Source organism: Coenobita brevimanus, chromosome 60, assembly GCF_032717465.1.
Source record: "Coenobita brevimanus isolate Jiangsu-jjx chromosome 60, ASM3271746v2, whole genome shotgun sequence".
In the NCBI taxonomy this organism is placed as follows: Eukaryota; Metazoa; Arthropoda; class Malacostraca; order Decapoda; family Coenobitidae; genus Coenobita; species Coenobita brevimanus.
The window spans coordinates 27,940,893-27,958,761 of record NC_137013.1 but is presented as its reverse complement, the minus strand read 5'-3'; the positions used below and the strand labels follow the sequence as shown (position 1 = coordinate 27,958,761).

The window sequence follows — 17,869 nt, the reverse complement described above, 5'->3', positions numbered from 1 at the left end:
TTGTCCTACCAGTGGAGTGCGCTAGTTGCTGGTCTTATTCCCGTATACTACGTGTCTGTTTAGTCCAGGTCGACTAATAACAGAACAGAACTGACATGTTACAAACTACTCAAATACCAAAAAAGACATTGTCACCATGAATGTAGGATGTAAGTAAAAAGTATAGTAAATACCTCAGATACTGTTTAGCTTATTACCTGTAAAATCTCATTTCCTTAGATGGTCTAGTTACGTACATACTACACGATAAGTTTTTAAAGTAGTATGTAACTATAAAGAAAGATATTTTGTTCACAGTGAGTATCCCCCAAATTTTGAAGGAATATCCAATTCACAGTAAAAATTCCCCAAAATTGGACTTGAATTCCCCATTTCCCCATCAACAACATTAATTCCCCAAATCTAGGGAAAATTCCCCATGTCTGGCAGCACTGTCCGAGTGTACTGTGCGCCATTTCCTTGACCATGACTCTGGAGGCGCATGCGCGGTGGGTGCGGCGGGCAGGCTTCATTGTTTAGTCAGTTTTTCTCATGAAGCTGACAGGAGCTCACATTTTTTAAAAGCACTAGTAGGCCCGAGAAAAGCTTTATATAACGGCTAGAGCAGCGTTGATCAGATTTTTGGGTTTGTGAAAGAATTGGAGTGAGTTATCGTACGGTGTTTGGAAAAGAGGGTGGGCTGGCGCGTGGAGGGCGTTGTTGCTGTGTTGTTTGGATTTTATATAAGGCGTTGGGCTTTGTCTGCCGAAGTTGTTTACAAAGCTATGGTATGGAATTAATATTGCACTTGACTGAGAAGGGAGATTTTGTGTTCTTGTTTATTGCTGTGGTTATACGATGACAACCCCCCCCCCTCTCTCTCTCTCTCTCTCTCTCCGAAGTGAGATAGGCCTCCCGATACGGTACCTGCTCCTCTCCTCCCTAGTGGCGTAGCGTGGGTTGCCAGCGCCCGGGGCATGGAAAGTATTGTGCCCCCTAAAGGGGGTATCACATGGTACCTCGTATCAGGAACGGCCGAGGAAGATTTAAGTGGAACAAACCTTGGACGCTGTCACACACGTTCCTCGTATCCTCGGCAAAGGACATGCTTCTCACACTGTTGCCAGAGCCCCATCCCGCGACTGTGGAAAGTGATTGCTGTCGCTGACTCGGTAGAGAATAAGGAGAAGCAACTTTGTTTACAAGTAGGTACACACGCCGATGAGAAGTATACATCACATCACATTATCCAGGAGCCCCATCGGTTAAAATGGCTTTTGGTTCAAATGACTGGTAGCAGTACGCCTCGTAGCAGTACGTCCAGCTGCAGTGGTGTCCTCAGTTGTAAACACGTGATTATTTTACCGACTTCACAGTTTCCTCGGTATAGGAAATATTAACTCTTTATAAGGGTTTCAAAAAGATTGATATTTATTCTAAAATATTAATAAGTATTCAGTGTTAGGCTAAATGTTCAGTGCTGTAGTACGATATATTCTCCGTCGAGTCGCCTGGGTTTTGGTCACATTGTTTTGCCCGTCGTATCCTCGGCAGGAATCCATCCAGATAAATTCCAAATGCCCGTGGTATCGTCGGCAATTTTACCACTTTACCGTTCCGATTTACCATCGTATCCTCGGCAAACCTGGTATGAAGTGCCGTGTGACAGCCCCTTAACCCGTGGACCGTTTGCACCCCCGAGTCCCTTCCACCAGTCCAGTATTGAACCACTTACCCTTTTAGCACACGTATTGTAAGAAAATATTTCATTGTATAACCCTTTTTTTTTCACTTTCGTAAATGTCTGTTGAGCAAGGAAGAGTGGCTGTGCGTGTCAGAAATGGGTGGAGAGAAATTGTGAATGAATAAGTGATGACGCAGCCCTGAGGGGATATTCTCCCGCATTTGGTCTGATCAGCTATTTCAGGTCAGGTGCGGGTAAGGGGATGAATCTGTTATGATGTGGCAGGGGTAAACCAGCTCTGCTGTCGGGCCCTGCTGCGTATGTCACTGATTGCATTGCGCAGTTGACCCTTGTGCAGTGTGGTGTGGTGAGGATCTGTCCGTTCTCCCCTTTTGGGCTAAGATGCAAATGAATGTGTTTGAATGGATGAGTAAATGGGTGGGGATTGTGTCGTCCTGTCTCGGCTACCTCCCTTTCCTTGGGGGAAGCAGCCTAGGTATATAGATAGTAAATGTTTAAACCATTAAAATATCGCATATATATATATCTCTATATATATATATATAATATATATATATATATATATATATATATATATATATATATAGCGTTACGAGAAACACACAGGTGGTTTGGACACGTGGAGAGGATGGAAAGTGAGAGACTGACGAGGAGAGTGATTGTGAGAGATGGAGGGGAGGAGAGGGAGGACAAGGATGAGATGGAGGGATGGAGTGGAGAGGTATATGAGAGAGGGGTGTGTGAGCTGGAAGCAGGGCAATGAAATGGCAGGGGATAGGGCGACATGGAGACGATTTGTTTGTGGCCACCCCTCACGGGATTGAGGCATCTGGCAATAGATAGATAGATAGATATATTGCATAGCTGAAACAGAAGAACGAAGAGTAAGAAATGACTACAGCGTCAGCAAAACAATTATCACAAGGAGAGAGAGAGTGAGAGAGAGAGAAACTAACCTGTCGCCACGCCAGAATAACAAAATTCACCAAACGATGGAACTCGCATTGGCACACGCACACACTGGCTACGGCATCATGTTTTACTCTGTGTTGGTGCTGCAACACTGAATTGGCAGGAACATTTGTGGTAGATGGGGGCGCTCACCATCCACTCACTCGATGTAGTGTTGCTCTCTGATGCCTGCCCTTTCCTCTCCTCCATCCTTCTTTCCTTCCATCCTCTTCTGCCTTTCCTTCATTCTTTCCTCGTCCTTCTGCCCACGGGTGACTTTACATTCCCTCTTCTGTCCTCCATTCTTTCCTCTTCCTTCTGCCTGTTGGTGACTCTACAAGAGTTGCAAGCCAAATGGTTTCCTGTACACCAGGAAACCATTTACTACGCTGGGTAGTAACCATATAACCAAATTTTGGCGCCTGGTGGTTTAGTGGGTAATTACGGCGCTCCAATGGGATTGAGCCCGTGTAGGTTTATATCCAAGGGGTGGTTGGGGTTTATTGCTCATGTAAAGCCGCTCAGGGATGAGTGAGGCTGGTCACTCATATGTCAAATGTCAGGACCAACATGCCTAGCCCCGGCCTCTAACGCTCCTCATTGAGCAGCGTAGGATTGGATGACGAATGAATGAATGAATGATGAATTACTTGGTGACGGAATGTCAAGATTTCGACAGATCTTAATTTAGCGATGGGATTGTGGCCACATGCACAAATAATGGAGGCCACAGCATGTTTCATAAATACAACGTGTAACACGAGTTTCTGCAAATATATGTAGAGGTGAAAGAATGTCATTCTGAGTAGATAATCTATACACATATGCATTTTAAGGATTACGCGAGGTGGATTTTAATTATTACCCAAAGCATCAGTGTCACATCACGGAGACGATGCGGGTAGGGGTGGAGGAGCGAGGTTATCTAGGCGCCCTTGCAACTCGGTGAAATTATGAATTTTTTAATTATGCTTTTTTGTGCAAGTTATGGAACATTACAGTACCGGTATCTTCAAACGGGAAATCATGCTATTAATTGGCATCATGTAATTCACCGATAAGGATTGCATGAGGACAGTATGGCTGTAATTAGCGAGGAGAATAATGTAAATGTTACGTGGCAACGTTTATTTGCCCCGTCCTGGTGAAAAACTGTGTACAATGTTCGAACATTGGGTGATTTTCTGTATGAGGGGGAGGGTGCGCTATTTTTTATTATCGCTATTTTTTTTGTGTGTGAAATTTTGCGCCCTTAAGAATTTGCGCACGGGGCAACCGCCCCTGTGCCCCCCCCCCCCCACGCTACGCCATGCTCCTCCCGTCTTGAGCAACTCCGCCTCCCTCATTCAGGTCGTTGCCTCGCCTTGTACTGTCGCGTCCGCACCACCCGTTTTGTAACTCCATGTCGTATTCCTTTGAGAACGGTACTCTCTAGCCCCACAGCACCCCTGTGAGATATAGGGGCCTGAGGCTAGGCTGCCATGGCTCACAACACATAATTTCCCTGCTTTAGTTTATTTTTTTGTGATATTTTTTCACTATCGATATAAAAAACGACCGAGTATACGAGTAAATATAAAGGTGTAGGAGTTTAGGCTTGGGTGATATATTTATGCAGACTTTACTGTTTATTGAAAATTTAGATAACATGCAAGATAAGGTAAATCTGGTGCAGTTCAGTACCTTTGTTAAGGCCCTCTCCCACTTCGGCGAAAGTGGGGAAGATAAAGTCACGATGTGTCAAAAATCCCTAATCGTGGGTATTCGTGATCAAAATCTTGTCCATTCGTGACATGTCGCCGATACGTCGCACGAGGTGGAAATTTGTCGTGGGGGGCCACGACGTTTTCATGCTGCATGAAAACGTCGTGGCCCTCCACGATTTTGTAAAATTTCTCAGATTAGTCATTGACAACAAGGCGACGCCTCGGCGACGTCGGCGATTACCCGGTGTATAAACCGCGTATGATCACCGACATCGGCGAGGCGTCGGTGGTGAAAAAAACTGTTGAGATGTCGCACGGTCATACGGCGAAGCGTCGGCAATGTATCGGCGATGCATCGGTGAGGTTAATACGACATAGCTAACGTAAACCGTATGATACGTACCGGGTTGTGCGACAGTAAAATTTCATCTTATGAATGTCGGTGATATATTGCCGACATTTCGCGGATGAACCGTCGATTAATCGCCTTAAATACGCCGATGACGGCGAGGCACCTACGATGGCCTCGGCGTTTTGTCTGCGAGGTGCGTGCGATGCATTCGCCGACACATCGACGATACATCGTCGACAGCACGCCGCCGTTGTACCTTTATCGCCATTGAGTCGCCATAAAAAAAACGTTAAAATTTGGATTTAGAATAATGCTTGTGCATTACGCCGACATATCAGCGATATGTCGGCTACTAGTCGCCAGTTATATCGTATACTCCGCCGAGGTTTCGGCGTTTTGTCGTACTGGTGTCTCCGGTATTACTCCGACACCACGATTCTTGGTCAGAATCGTCTACACATCACCGACTTCAGCCACGATTTCCATCGTGGCTTCATCGTGCCTATTTACGCCGAAGTGGGAGAGGGCCTTTATTTTTTCAAACTAGATGGAAATGTAAAATGAATAAGCAGGATAGAAGAGAATATTAAGGTGTTAATGGGATGTTGATATGTAAAGTTTTAAGCGGAAGAGGATAGCGAAAAAGGGATCAATTTTCTCTCTCTAGTACCTTTTAGTTTTCCTTTTTTTTTTTTTTTTTTGTGAATTCTGATCATTAGTATTTTTTTCTTCTATAGGCAATGTTTCCAAATTTCTTAAAAGTCTGTGTGGTATACGTGAGATATATAGTGCTAGGCTAGGGTGTGTTATAGTGGCTTCTGGTGTGTTAAGTGAGTGTTTGTGACGTAATGAGTGTGCTGTGTTTGTGTTGAGGGTGGAGGGGGTTGGCTTGAAGGAGTGTGTTGTGTTGTGTTGTTACAGTTGGTGGGTGCGACAGAGAGTAAGGAGTGTTATTTACAGGTAGTGGATGTTACGTAGACTAAAGAGTGTGTTGTGTTACAAAGACTAAGGAGTGTGTTATGTTACGTTACAGGTGATGGGTGTTACATAGGCCAAACAGTGTGTTGTGTTGTGTTACAGATGGTGGGTGTTACATAGGCTAAAGAGTGTGTTGTGTGGAATTACTGGTGCTGGGTATTACAAAGGCTAAAGAGTGTGTTATGTTACGTTACAGGTGGTGCTGGGTGTTACACAGACTGAGCAGTATGTTATGTTACAAAGACTAAATAGATGTTACGTTACAGGTAATGGGTGTTACACAGACTGAATAGTGTGTTATGTTACAAAGACTAAGGAGTGTTATGTAACGTTACAGGTGGTGGTGGGTGTTACAGAGCAGGTCCAGCCCGGTGTGGCTGCGGCTCCCGGTACTGAGACCTGTGCACCTGACCCTACACACCAGGTAAGCACACATCTAATTAGCCTTCCTTCTCACCTGTATAATCTATCTATTACACTTCCCTTCTCACCTGTATGATCTATTAATTACACTTCCTTCTCACCTTTATGATCTATTACACTTCCCTTCTCACCTGTATGATCTATTAATTACACTTCCTTCTCACCTTTATGATCTATTACACTTCCCTTCTCACCTGTATGATCTATTAATTACACTTCCTTCTCACCTGTATGATCTATTACACTTCCCTTCTCACCTGTATGATCTATTAATTACATTTCCTTCTCACCTGTATGATCTATTACACTTCCCTTCTCACCTGTATGATCTATTACACATCCTTCTCACCTGTATGATCTATTACACATCCTTCTCACCTGTATGATCTATTACACATCCTTCTCACCTGTATGATCTATTACACTTCCCTTCTCACCTGTATGATCTATTACACATCCCTTTTCACCTGTATGATCTGTTAATTACACTTCCTTCTTACCTGTATGGTTCTTGGTCGATTTTTTTCATCGTGTTTTTTTTCCATCTTCATCATTCTTATTCATTTTCTTTCTTACTCATCTTTTGCGTATGTTTTATTTTAGTGTCTTCATATTTCTTCTCTTATACCTCTCTCCTGCACATTTCGCCTGCTTCACCTGTCTTATTATCCCCTTCATCTTCTTTATTTTTTATTTTCTTTCTCCTTCATCTCTTCTTTGCTTTCCTTTATTGATATTCCCTCACTTCTCTTTTTCGTACTTTTTGTCTAAGTTGTTTGTCGTATTATTCTCTTCATCATATTCCTTCTGTACCTTCTGTATTCTTCATTATTAAGCTCACACATCGTTCCCTTGTTCCTTATCATCTTCCTATTCATTCACCTTCTTTTTGCGTACTTTTCACCAACGTCTCCTATCGTAATTCTCTTCATCATTCGTTTCTTCATCTTTTTCCATTTCCTTCCCTATCATTTTTTTTCTTCCTCTGCCTTCTTCATCTTTTCTTTTTTCATTTTTATCTTCCTCTTCATCTTTTCCTTCTTTGCTTTAGTTTGTTTCATTATCTTTTCCTTCTTGATCTTTCTCCATCTTCATTTCCCTCCATATTCCTCCCTCCTCAAATCCCTTCTTCATTCTTTCCTTCCTCCTTCGTCCGATTCCTTCCTCTTCATTTTTACCTTCCTTCTTCTTTTTCCTCTCTTCATTTTCTACGCCTCCATCTTTTCCCTTAATATTTTGCTTTGTCTATCGCCTTTCTTAATTTGTCTCTGCTTATTCTTTTCTTTTCATCTTTCCTGCTTCCCTAATTTTCCTTCATCATATTTTTCTTCTGTCTTCCAGTTCAGTTTCTTCTTCTCTGTTCTGCCTTCATGTTTTACTTCTCTCTCTCTTCTCTCTCTCCAGGTAAGTAAAGGGTAATACTGTTGACTCACTGGTGACCACAACGTCTATACTCTCTTCACTTTAAGTTGGCCTAGCTTTTCGTCCTTTAATTGTTTGTTTCACGTAGCTCAGAGGCAGAAAGATGCAGTACTGAAGCTCTACATCTTTGCCACAACACTTTTTCGTAACTAGCGTCACTTTCTTGTCTTTGTTACAACTCAGCGTTCAAAATGAAGTGATGATTTTAGGTTAAGTTAGAGTAAAAAGAGTATAGCATTTCTTCTCTTCTTCCCCCCCCCCTTTTTTTTTTTCATATCGATACTAAAAACGCAGAAAAACAGGAGAAAGGTAAGCCTTGAACCATGCTGTGATTTTTGGACAATACCTTTTCTTTAGTACGATAGAGCTACAGGTAAATAATCAGGTAGCTAATCAGATTCTTGTATGTTTTCTCGGTAATTGATATCTAATGCCTTTTATTATTATTATTATTATTATTATTATTATTATTATTATTTCTTCCTTGTTTTGTTGTTGCTGCTGCTGAGGTTGTTGTTGAGTAACCCCGGCCTGTGTTGCCGGGCCGACTCATCAGCTGCAGACACTCGCCCCTGCAGTGCTGTTTCGTGCAGAGCCGATGGGTCTGTGCAGTGGACAGGTCTTCCCCACAGCGAGACGTGGGGAAGAGTGTCGAGATTTGGTTCTTGGATGGGCATCGTATTTGCATGATCATCCAGTTAATTGGGTCATAATAGTGGGCTCCATATCAGGCCGTTATTCGGCTGTATGGTTACCACCCAGCGTTTTATATGGTTCCTGGGTTACGGGAAATAATTAGATTTGTCACATTGTGTTGAACCACCTGGAGAAAGACCAGTCATGAAGAGTGACAAGGAGGATGGGAAAAACACGACGAGAGGAAGGCAGACACAGAAACAGAATGATGACGGTGAAGGAAGAAGTAGGCAGCACTATATCAAGTGAGTGAATGATGGCCGCCTCAACCTGCCATCATCTTTCGCTGTGACATCATCAACAAAATCCTTAACACATTCATACTTGATACAAAAAAGAAAGAAAGAAAAGAAAAAATGAACTTACAAACCTCCTCTCCGACAGACAAACCAAGTACTCAAGCTTATTATTATTTTTTTTTTTGTCTGTTGTGTTAAGGTAATCGTCTCTTTAGTGACCTTGACCTAAGCTTCATCAATTCACATCTTCCTTAGTGATTCGTTTGGGCGATTTATTTTACGTGTTACATCTTATTACTGTCATGGATGCCACTGTGCTCTTGTGCTCTTTTCACCTTGACTTGGCCCGGATTTTCGTCCTTCTGCAGCTTATTTCACAGGAGTGCTACGGCTGCATATCCTTTCCTTGTTACTTCTTCGTGACTAGCATCATAACACGGCGCAAATTCATTCACTTAGCTCAGCACAAGAGATGGAAGGTGGCAAATTTAGACCAAGTTAGAGTAAAAGGAGTATAGAATATTTTTAGTATACTTTCAAGCGCTTTATCGTTGCCATGAATTGAACATTTTATTTCTCCTTTATTTTCTCAGTCGGATCACGTTTTTGGTTTTAATTGTCACATCCAGACGATTTTATTCAGCACAGGGGAGACCATAGATTGAATACAGCTTCATAAACCCTCTGCGATGACAGCACAACTCTTAAGCAAGGATAAATTAATGAGTCAGTGAAATATAAAAGATTAGCATCAAAACAAGAAAATGAAATTGACACGTGATGAAGAGGTGGGTAGGTTCCTGGCTGTTACCTGTGTGCTTTTAAAATCAGCCATAATCAGCCATACTTTCCTGTAATAATGTAAAAAATAATGTTAACTTATTCACTGAGACTTTTTTTTTTTTTTTTTTTTCTGAATGAAATCGAGTAGCAGTTAAAAAGAATTAGACAAAACCCATGGCAGTGAAGGTGCAGATTGGCAACCCCGTCACCAGTAGGGGCCTTCCCGTAGCTGAGGAAAATCGTCTGGCTGTAGGAAGCAGGAGAAATAGTCATCGTAGTGAATGGGATTATGTACAGTTGGCTGCACTCCCGCGTGACCCATCCTGCACTGGAAAGTGTTGGCTTAACAGCTGACAGGTAGTACTCTCTCTCTCTCTCTCTCATATCAAGCCATCATTTGCAGTAATGGGCAGGTTACGTGGGAGTGGAGCCAGCTATGTAATATATATATATATATATATATATATATATATATATATATATATATGTTATGTAATCTGTATACAGCTGATTACTGTGTGTGAGGTTGAGGGGGAGTTAAGGAAGAAGGTGAGGCTGAGGACGAGATGTCGGGACGGGGTGGACGGGTATAGGAGGAAGGTTGGTGTGGGTTGGAGAGAGGGCAGCCGATTGACAGAGGACAGGATGACGTGGAGGCGATTCACTTGTGGCTGTCCCTTGCCGTGCGTCTGACGATTGAAGGAATGAAAAACTAATGGACAGATAGATAGATTCTTCATATAAATAAACTCATAGCTTCTCAGTCTTTAAAAATGCATAACATTTTCAAAGATTCGGTTATATATATATATACCTTTTTTTTGCGATGTCACCAAACTTTTCTTGAATTTCCATTTTATATACTTTTCCCAATTCAAGGATTTTCTTTCATCCTTTTTTTTTTGGGGGGGGAGGGGGTTGAGTCTCTGGGGCCTTGGGGGGGACTATGTGGGTCGTGACTGGAGTTGTATTTTTTTTTTTTTTTAAGGGGTGGTTTTTGTCATGGGGGCTTTTTAATGTGTGTGTGTGTGTGTGTGTGTGTGTGTGTGTGTGTGTGTGTGTGTTGGACTTAGTCTGTATGTTGGTTGGAAAGGAGATGGGTGAATGGTTGTGGTGGTAGTGATGGTTGATGTAGTGGTGGTGGTGGTGATGGTTGTGGTGGTCATGGTAGTGGTGGTGATGCTTGTGGTGGTAGTGGTGATGGTGATGATTGTCGTGGTAGTTGTGGCGGTAATGGTGGTGATGGTAGTGGTGGTGATGATTGTGGTGATAGTGGTGGTGGTGATGGTTGATAGTGGTGGTGGTGATGGTTGATAGTGGTGGTGGTGATGGTTGATAGTGGTGGTGGTGATGGTTGATGTAGTGGTGGTGGTAATGGTTGTGGTGGCAGTGGTGATTGTGGTGGTGGTGGTGTTGGCTGTGATGGTTGTGATGGTGGCGATGGTTGTGGTGCTGTGTAATGATGATGATGGTTGTGGTTGTGGTGGTGGTGGTGGTGGGGTTTGATGATGTATAATGGGGATGGTGATGATGAGGGATTGTGTATGTGTGGTGATACATTGTGATTATGGTGATGGTGTAATGATGATCGTGTGAGAAGGAAGATGATAATGGTGGTGTTGGTGGCAGTGATGACGAGGTGTGGTGAAAGTAATGATGGGTGATGAATGTTGATGTGGGGTGAAGAGGATGATAATGATTTATCTGTCTATCTATTGCCAGACGCCATAATCCTGTAAGGGGTGGCCATTTGACTTTGAGTTACCTGTTTTATGGGGAGGGGCACTAACCCTCCACCAACCCACTTGTTGACACGTAGGGAGCACGTATGGTTTGGTTATATGGTAACTACCCAGCGTTGTAAATGGTTTCTTGGCTTACAGGAAACCATTTGGCTTGTCACTCAATGTAAAGCCACCTGTGAAGGAAAGAAAAGCAATAAGAAGTGACAGGAAAGATGGGAGAAATAGGAAGAGAGGAGAACAGACGCAGAAAAAGAATGATAAAGGCTAAGGAAGAGGTAGGTAGCACTGCATCAAGTGAGTGGATGATGGTCGCCACCACCTACCAGATATGATAATGATGATGATAATTGCATACCATCTGTGGAATGTGTGTTTTTATCCTTTTCACTATTATAATCTGAGGCTACTACTAAAGGATTCTCTCTCTCTCTCTCTCTCTCTCTCTCAGCAGCAGCAAGAATATAATAAGTATTATATCATTGCAGTGAAGAGATTGATTCCTATATCAGTTTACGAGAGAGAGAGAGAGAGAGAGAGAGTGTGTCAGGAGATGGCTTACGCTCCTGTTATCTTGCTTGTTTTGCTGTTGTTGTTGTTGTTGTTCTTATTTTGAGTTGTTGTTATTCACTGGGGGGGGGGCAGTATCCCCTGGTTCTCCACATATGTTCAGTCAGCTTCCCATTATTTCTGCTTCCATTTCGTTTGCTTCCCATTATTTCTGTCCCCATTTAGTTTACTACGCATGATATTTACTTCCAGTTGTTCTATACGTCAAATGGATACTGTTGTTCTTTGGCCTATTTTCACTTTGTTTCTGTTCTGGTTAGGTAGGTCAGTGTTGTAATTACCAGTTGTGTAGTAAATAAGTAATATTTCTTTTTTCAGAGCAGTGTCAGAAGAGAGTAACTGTGAATAGACGAAATGGGAGTAGGTGAAGCGGGAACAGAGGCGTAGACGAAATGATACTATGACGGCAGACGAAGCGGAAACAAAGTTGTGGATGGAATGAAAACATGACGCTATACGAAGTGATAATGAGCGTAGTGTCGACGAATTAGAAATAGAAAGGAAAGTTTAGAGAGCAAAGAGGGGGCGGTGGGGGATATGGGGGAGCTTGTGGGGGGCAAGATGGGGGGCGGCAGAGGGAGGGGCGTTTGGGGGCTAGATAGAGCAAGGATGGGGCCGTGTTCCCTAGACCCATTGTGTGTAGATCCCCGCCCAACACGTGTTTGGCCCACCACGTGTTTGTCTCGGTGTTATTGTACTGTACGTGGGACCAGTGCGTGTTATGTCGTGTTTTTGTGTTGACGGTCACCACGTGCTGCTGGTTGGTCCGGTATTTAGGTCATCACGTGCTTGGCTCTCCACGTGTTTGTTGTTTGGTTTGGGGCGACCACGTGTTTGTGTTTATGTTGTTGTGTTTGGGGTCACCACGTGTTTGTGTGTATGGTACTATGTTTGGGGCCACCACGTGTTAATTTTGTGTTTATTCTCCTCCGTTGATGATTTTTTTCCACTTTTTTCTTCTCTTTTCCAGTTCATGACAACTAACCAAGAAAGGCTCCTTGTATTGACGGGGTTAATGTAGGGGTACCATGTGTATTTTTTGTTTTGTTTATGACCATCATTGTTTGTTGTGTTAATGGCCAGCACGTGTTTGCTGTTGTGTGTATGTATTGTATTTGTGGTAGTCATTTTTTTTTTTTTTTTATCCACCGTGCGTTTGTTTGTCTCGTGTTTATAGTTACCACGTGTTTTTGTTGTTATGTTTCTTTGTTTTTATGTGCACCTGTTCCTCCACCACCTGTATGCAGTTTGTGTTTGTTTGCACGGACACTTTTGCGTATCCATGACCCGTGTACTTAATTTTTGTACGGGCAGGTATTTTTCCATCACCTGTGCGCCGTGTTTATATGGCAGGCGTCTTTTTCCCCACCTGTACGTTGTTACGTTCGTATGGGCAGGTGTTTGGGCATCAGGTGGGTGTTCTTACCACGTGTGTGTCGGCCACGTGGGGGAGGGGATGTGTTTGGACTTTGGGTGCTAGTCCTGTGAAGTCAGCTCATTCCTGCTTACCTCGTTGTACTCTGCACTACACCACATGTAGTCACTCCACCTAGCCCGACTGAATGACTTGGCTCATCACACACACACACACACACACACACACACACACACACACACTCCACAGAGAGAGAGAGAGAGAGGGAGATTACAGAAAGTCACAGCTTCGAGTCCTTTCCTTACCTCGGTAGAAATCTGAATCTCTTGACCATGACTCGTAACCTCTTGCCTCCCAGAAAGTATTTTTGGATGTGAGAACATCTCTGGCAGTGGTCCTGGCCGTCCACCTCGCACTAATGTTTTTCAGGAACGAGGTACTTCTCTCCAGTAGACCTTTGCTTAGCCACACCACATCACATCACACTTCACCGCAACGCACCACACCACACCACACCACACCACACCACGAAACTTTATTCACCGAAGTGCCCTGACCGCATGTAATATTTTTGTACTTATTTCTAGTGTTCGTACACTATTTCATCATAACTCTGGCAACCCAATCTGCTGACTCCAGTTCGCTGCAGATTTTACTCAGCGTTTCAGTTCAGCCGTCTCTTATGCTCCGAGGCAGGGCAAACTAACACACACATACACTCACCAGGGCAGGAGGTGTCACTACGCCTTCCCGCTTGAGTCCTGTATGGCTCAGAATTGGTTAATAATCTACATAAACCTCACTACAACTTACTTCACGCCTCTAGACGGACCCAGCCTGCAGAGTTTACATTTTATCTTACACCAGCCACTACGCACAGCACACTGGAAAAGCCTTAAAGTTGTATAATATATGGAGAGAGAGAGAGAGAGAGAGAGAGAGAGAGTCCTTTAGCAGGTAAATGGATTTAGATTTTTTTTTTTTTTGCTCCTGCTGGACGATTAGACACATTTTTAATAGTGGCATTATTATTCTTGTAGTAGTAGTAGACGTTTTTGTTGTTCTCCTCCTCCTCCTCCTACTTCTTCTTCTTCTTCGTATTTTAAGTACTACTACTACTACTACTACTACTACTACTACTCTCTCTCTAACACACACACACACACACACACACACACACACACACACACACACACACACACACACACACCTGCACAGCGTTGCGTCACTCTCTTACGCCCACTGCCATTGCCATTTTTTTAAAGCTTTACTGTACGTACGAAGAGAGAGAGAGAGAGAGAGAGAGTCACGTGGGTAGTACCAGTAGTAGCTGCAACCTCAGTGGACTACAGGCTGAGGTTGCCCGTCTCCTTCCATCCACCATCGTCCTTTAGGGGGGTAGGGAGGGAGCTGCGAGTCGTTTACTTGGCCAAGCAGTGGAGCCACCTGGCTATATCAGTGCCACCACGTGAAGGCTTCCCTCTCCAGCGCTCAGGCACTATTATTATTATTATTATTATTATTATTATTATTATTGTTATTACTACTACTACTACTACTACTACTGTGGGGTATAATTGGGCGGCTCCAGTGTCCTGTAATGCAGACGTAACCCACTTCCCTTCCCATCCCCTGAGAGGAGGATGGTGGACTGCAGGACTTAATACTGATCCGCAGTTCTGATGAGCCATTGCAATTCGGTTACTTTTTTTTTTTTTTTTTTTTCATTGTACATACCTCCCAGTCGCTTTATTGGATTTAGGAGAGACTTCAAATTAAGGAGATTAAATATAATGTTTGACCCCATCATCCACTCACTTCATGTAGTGCTGCCTGCTTCGTCCTTCATGCCTCATTCTCTCACCGTGTCTGTCCTCTCGTCTTCCTGTTGTTTATATCTCATTTTTTTCCCACTTCAGGTGGTTCTACAGTGAGTGACAAATTTAATGGTTTCCTGTCACTCAGGAAACCATTTACAACGGTGGGTGATAACCATAGAGCCAGATTACTGGGTGGAGATGCAACTGCAGCGTCCACCCAGGAACCAAACCATCACTATAATCCGCGCCTCGCTGTGGTGAGGGGCTGTCAGCTGCACGGGAACATCGATTCACTGCACGGGACGATCCTGCAGGGGCGGTTGCTTGCCTCCTGTTGATGGGTCTGCTCGATCAGATAGACGGGGGTAGCACAGCAACAGTTATAAACTATACTCTGTTCTCTTTAACTAGGCCCAAAACTGACCTCTCACCGTCTAGAATATTCGCCCGTAAAAAGAGATTATCTTTAGAATATAGTGCTAATCACGAAGAAGTGCTTTGGGAAGAATGTTGAGTCGTACCGTTGTCGTTACTGTTATCCTGTCATTAATCGGCGGGGGATAAGCTGCAAAAGGACGAACATTTCAGCCGAGGTAGAGTGAACGAAGTGTGGGTCTGGAGGAAGCAAAAGTACACCATAGAATACATCAGCTGATTCAAGGGCCCGGCAAGGAACTTTTGACTGTAGCTGTGCAGTGTCGCTCCTTAATCCGGTTAGTACAGTTCTAGAGTCTTGAAACAGGCTACTGAACCGAGGCAACCAGCCCATTTAGTTTTGACGGTGATGTTGGTGATGGTGGTGGTGACGATGATGATGATGATGATGGTGGTGGTGGTGGTGGTGGTGGTGACAGTAGTGGTGATGATGACAAGATCTCGTTAGATTTTGACATGCTTCCGGTTCTGCTTCGATACACTGTTGTCTCAGATTCTTAAGTTATTGCTGAGTCTAAACTTATTGGATGGTCACAGAATTTTTGAAAACAGGACTTGATGAGTGGAGGCATAGCTGTTTGGGCGGTGTGCGGTGGTGTATGACTGGGTGGGGTTGGTGTAGGGATGGGTGAGGGTTGGTGTAGCGTTGATTGGGGTTGGTGTAGGGTTGGGTGGTGTGTGGGTGGGTGCGGATGCAGGGGAGCCATGGTGAGGGCAGACGGCATGTGCTTCAAGTTGCTTTGCTCAGTTGTTTACAAGTGTAAGGTGGCCTTCACAATGGTGCAACACACACACACACACACACACACACACACACACACACACACACACACACACACACACACACACACGAGGTGTGTGTGTGTGTGTGTGTGTGTGTGTGTGTGTGTGTGTGTGTGTGTGTGTGTGTGTGTGTGTTCCTTATTTATTTGTTTATGGTATATATATATATATATATATATATATATATATATAAACTGTTTGAGAGCTTGAGTGCTTGCGTCTCTATGTGTGTATAATTGTGTAAGAAATACAAAAAGAGAAGCTATAGATGTATGCATACATGTGCGTGGGTATGTAAACACTGAGAAAGTGAAGACCACAGTTAGTAGCCAACTTGTGTGTGCTCAGCCCTTTTACCCCCCACTTCCTCGATACCCCTACCCCCTCCCTGACCCCGTGCCTCTTCCCTCCCCCCTGGCCTACCCTCTGCCTCTCCTGCCCCCCTACCCTGCCCGCCTGCCTCCCTACCCCACTTGAGTCACATTGGAGTGCATGTGAGAGAGGCGGGAGGCAAGCAGGATGGCGTTAGTGTAGGCCAGTCTGCCACAGGGTGCCCACTCACAGCCCCAGCCTTCACTGTGTTTGTGTGTGGAGCTCCTATAACCCGGAGCCTCCACGCTGCCATACCACCCCACCTACCCTCCCTGCCTCCATACCCTCCACCTCCTTACTTCCCTGTCCCTACCTCCTTACCTTCCTTTCCCCTTCCTGCCCTTCAACCATCACCCCTTTCCTTCCTGTTCATTACCACCTCCCTTCCCTGCGTTTACCTTCTTACCTGTTTCCTACCTAGCCACCATCACTATTCCACCCTCCCTTCTCTCCACCTCCTCACTTCCCTACTTCTACCTCCCTACCCCCTTCCTCACCCCGGACCTTCCTGCCTTCCCTGCCTGCACGCCACGCCCCTGTCAGTGTCAAAGGCCACCCTTACCTACGTCATTATACTCCCCTCCCGTCACAAAAATACCTCTGCATACTACCCTCCCTGTCCACCTCTCCTGCTTTCACGCCACGCCCCCAGCAACCACCTACCCCTGCCGGCATCGTTATACCCATGTCGGTGCTGTAACACCCTGCCACACTTTCCTTTCCTCCATACCTTGCCTTCCGTCACGCCACGACCGCCTGCCAGTGTCGTTAGCCTCTGCCACTACCATCGCCACCGTCTGTTGTCACCAGCCATTCTTCCATCACTGTTATCTCACCCTGCTACCATTACATACACCCCTGCCGCCGCCAGTACCCTTCCCTGCTGCCCCTGCCATCGCTCTCCTTGTCACTCAATTGCCATCACTCCAATTCACACCCCTGCCACCATGCCACCGCCCTCACCCACCCCTGCCGACCCCAACACCCACCCCTAACACCACCACCACCACCACCACCACCACCACCACCACCCCTGCTGACCCCCTGCCTAACCCATTACCGTATTCTGCTGCCACCATAACCTTCTCTTCCCATCATCCCCTGCCACCTCCCTCCCCCCTGCCACCGCATACCCTACCCCTTCCGCTTCAGTCCCTTCCCCTACCATCACTTCCTGTCACCACCCCTCTGCCACCTCTGTTGCATCTCCCTCCCACTTTCCCCCATCTTCCCCTGCCATCTCCCTGCCACCGCCACCCCTTCCCCTGCCTCCGGTTGCCATGGAGGACGTGATGATGTCAGTGGGTGTGTGCCAAGCGTGCCACCGTGCAAGACTGCCTCTGCTGCCTTGCCTGCCCCTGCCCCTGCCCCCACCTTGCCACCCCCTGCCACCCCACCCCTGCCTCTACCCACCCCACCGACCCCCTCGCCATCACCCACCCGACGGTAAGTTTGTGAGGATGGGTTTAGTCACACCTGTATCTGAAAATGGTGTGTGTGTGTGTGTGTGTGTGTGTGTGTGTGTGTGTGTGTGTGTG

At 45.0% G+C, this 17,869-nt stretch overlaps 1 protein-coding gene across 1 annotated transcript in view; it reads left to right on the top strand.

The window, feature by feature from the left end:
• The window catches only part of tim (timeless), a 394,051-nt gene that overhangs the window by 69,371 nt on the left and 306,811 nt on the right, over positions 1-17,869 (top strand). Inside the window, exon 2 of the mRNA XM_080274845.1 lies at positions 6,009-6,095. The gene's annotated coding sequence lies outside the window, so the exon portion shown is untranslated. The remainder of the gene's footprint in view (positions 1-6,008; positions 6,096-17,869) is intronic.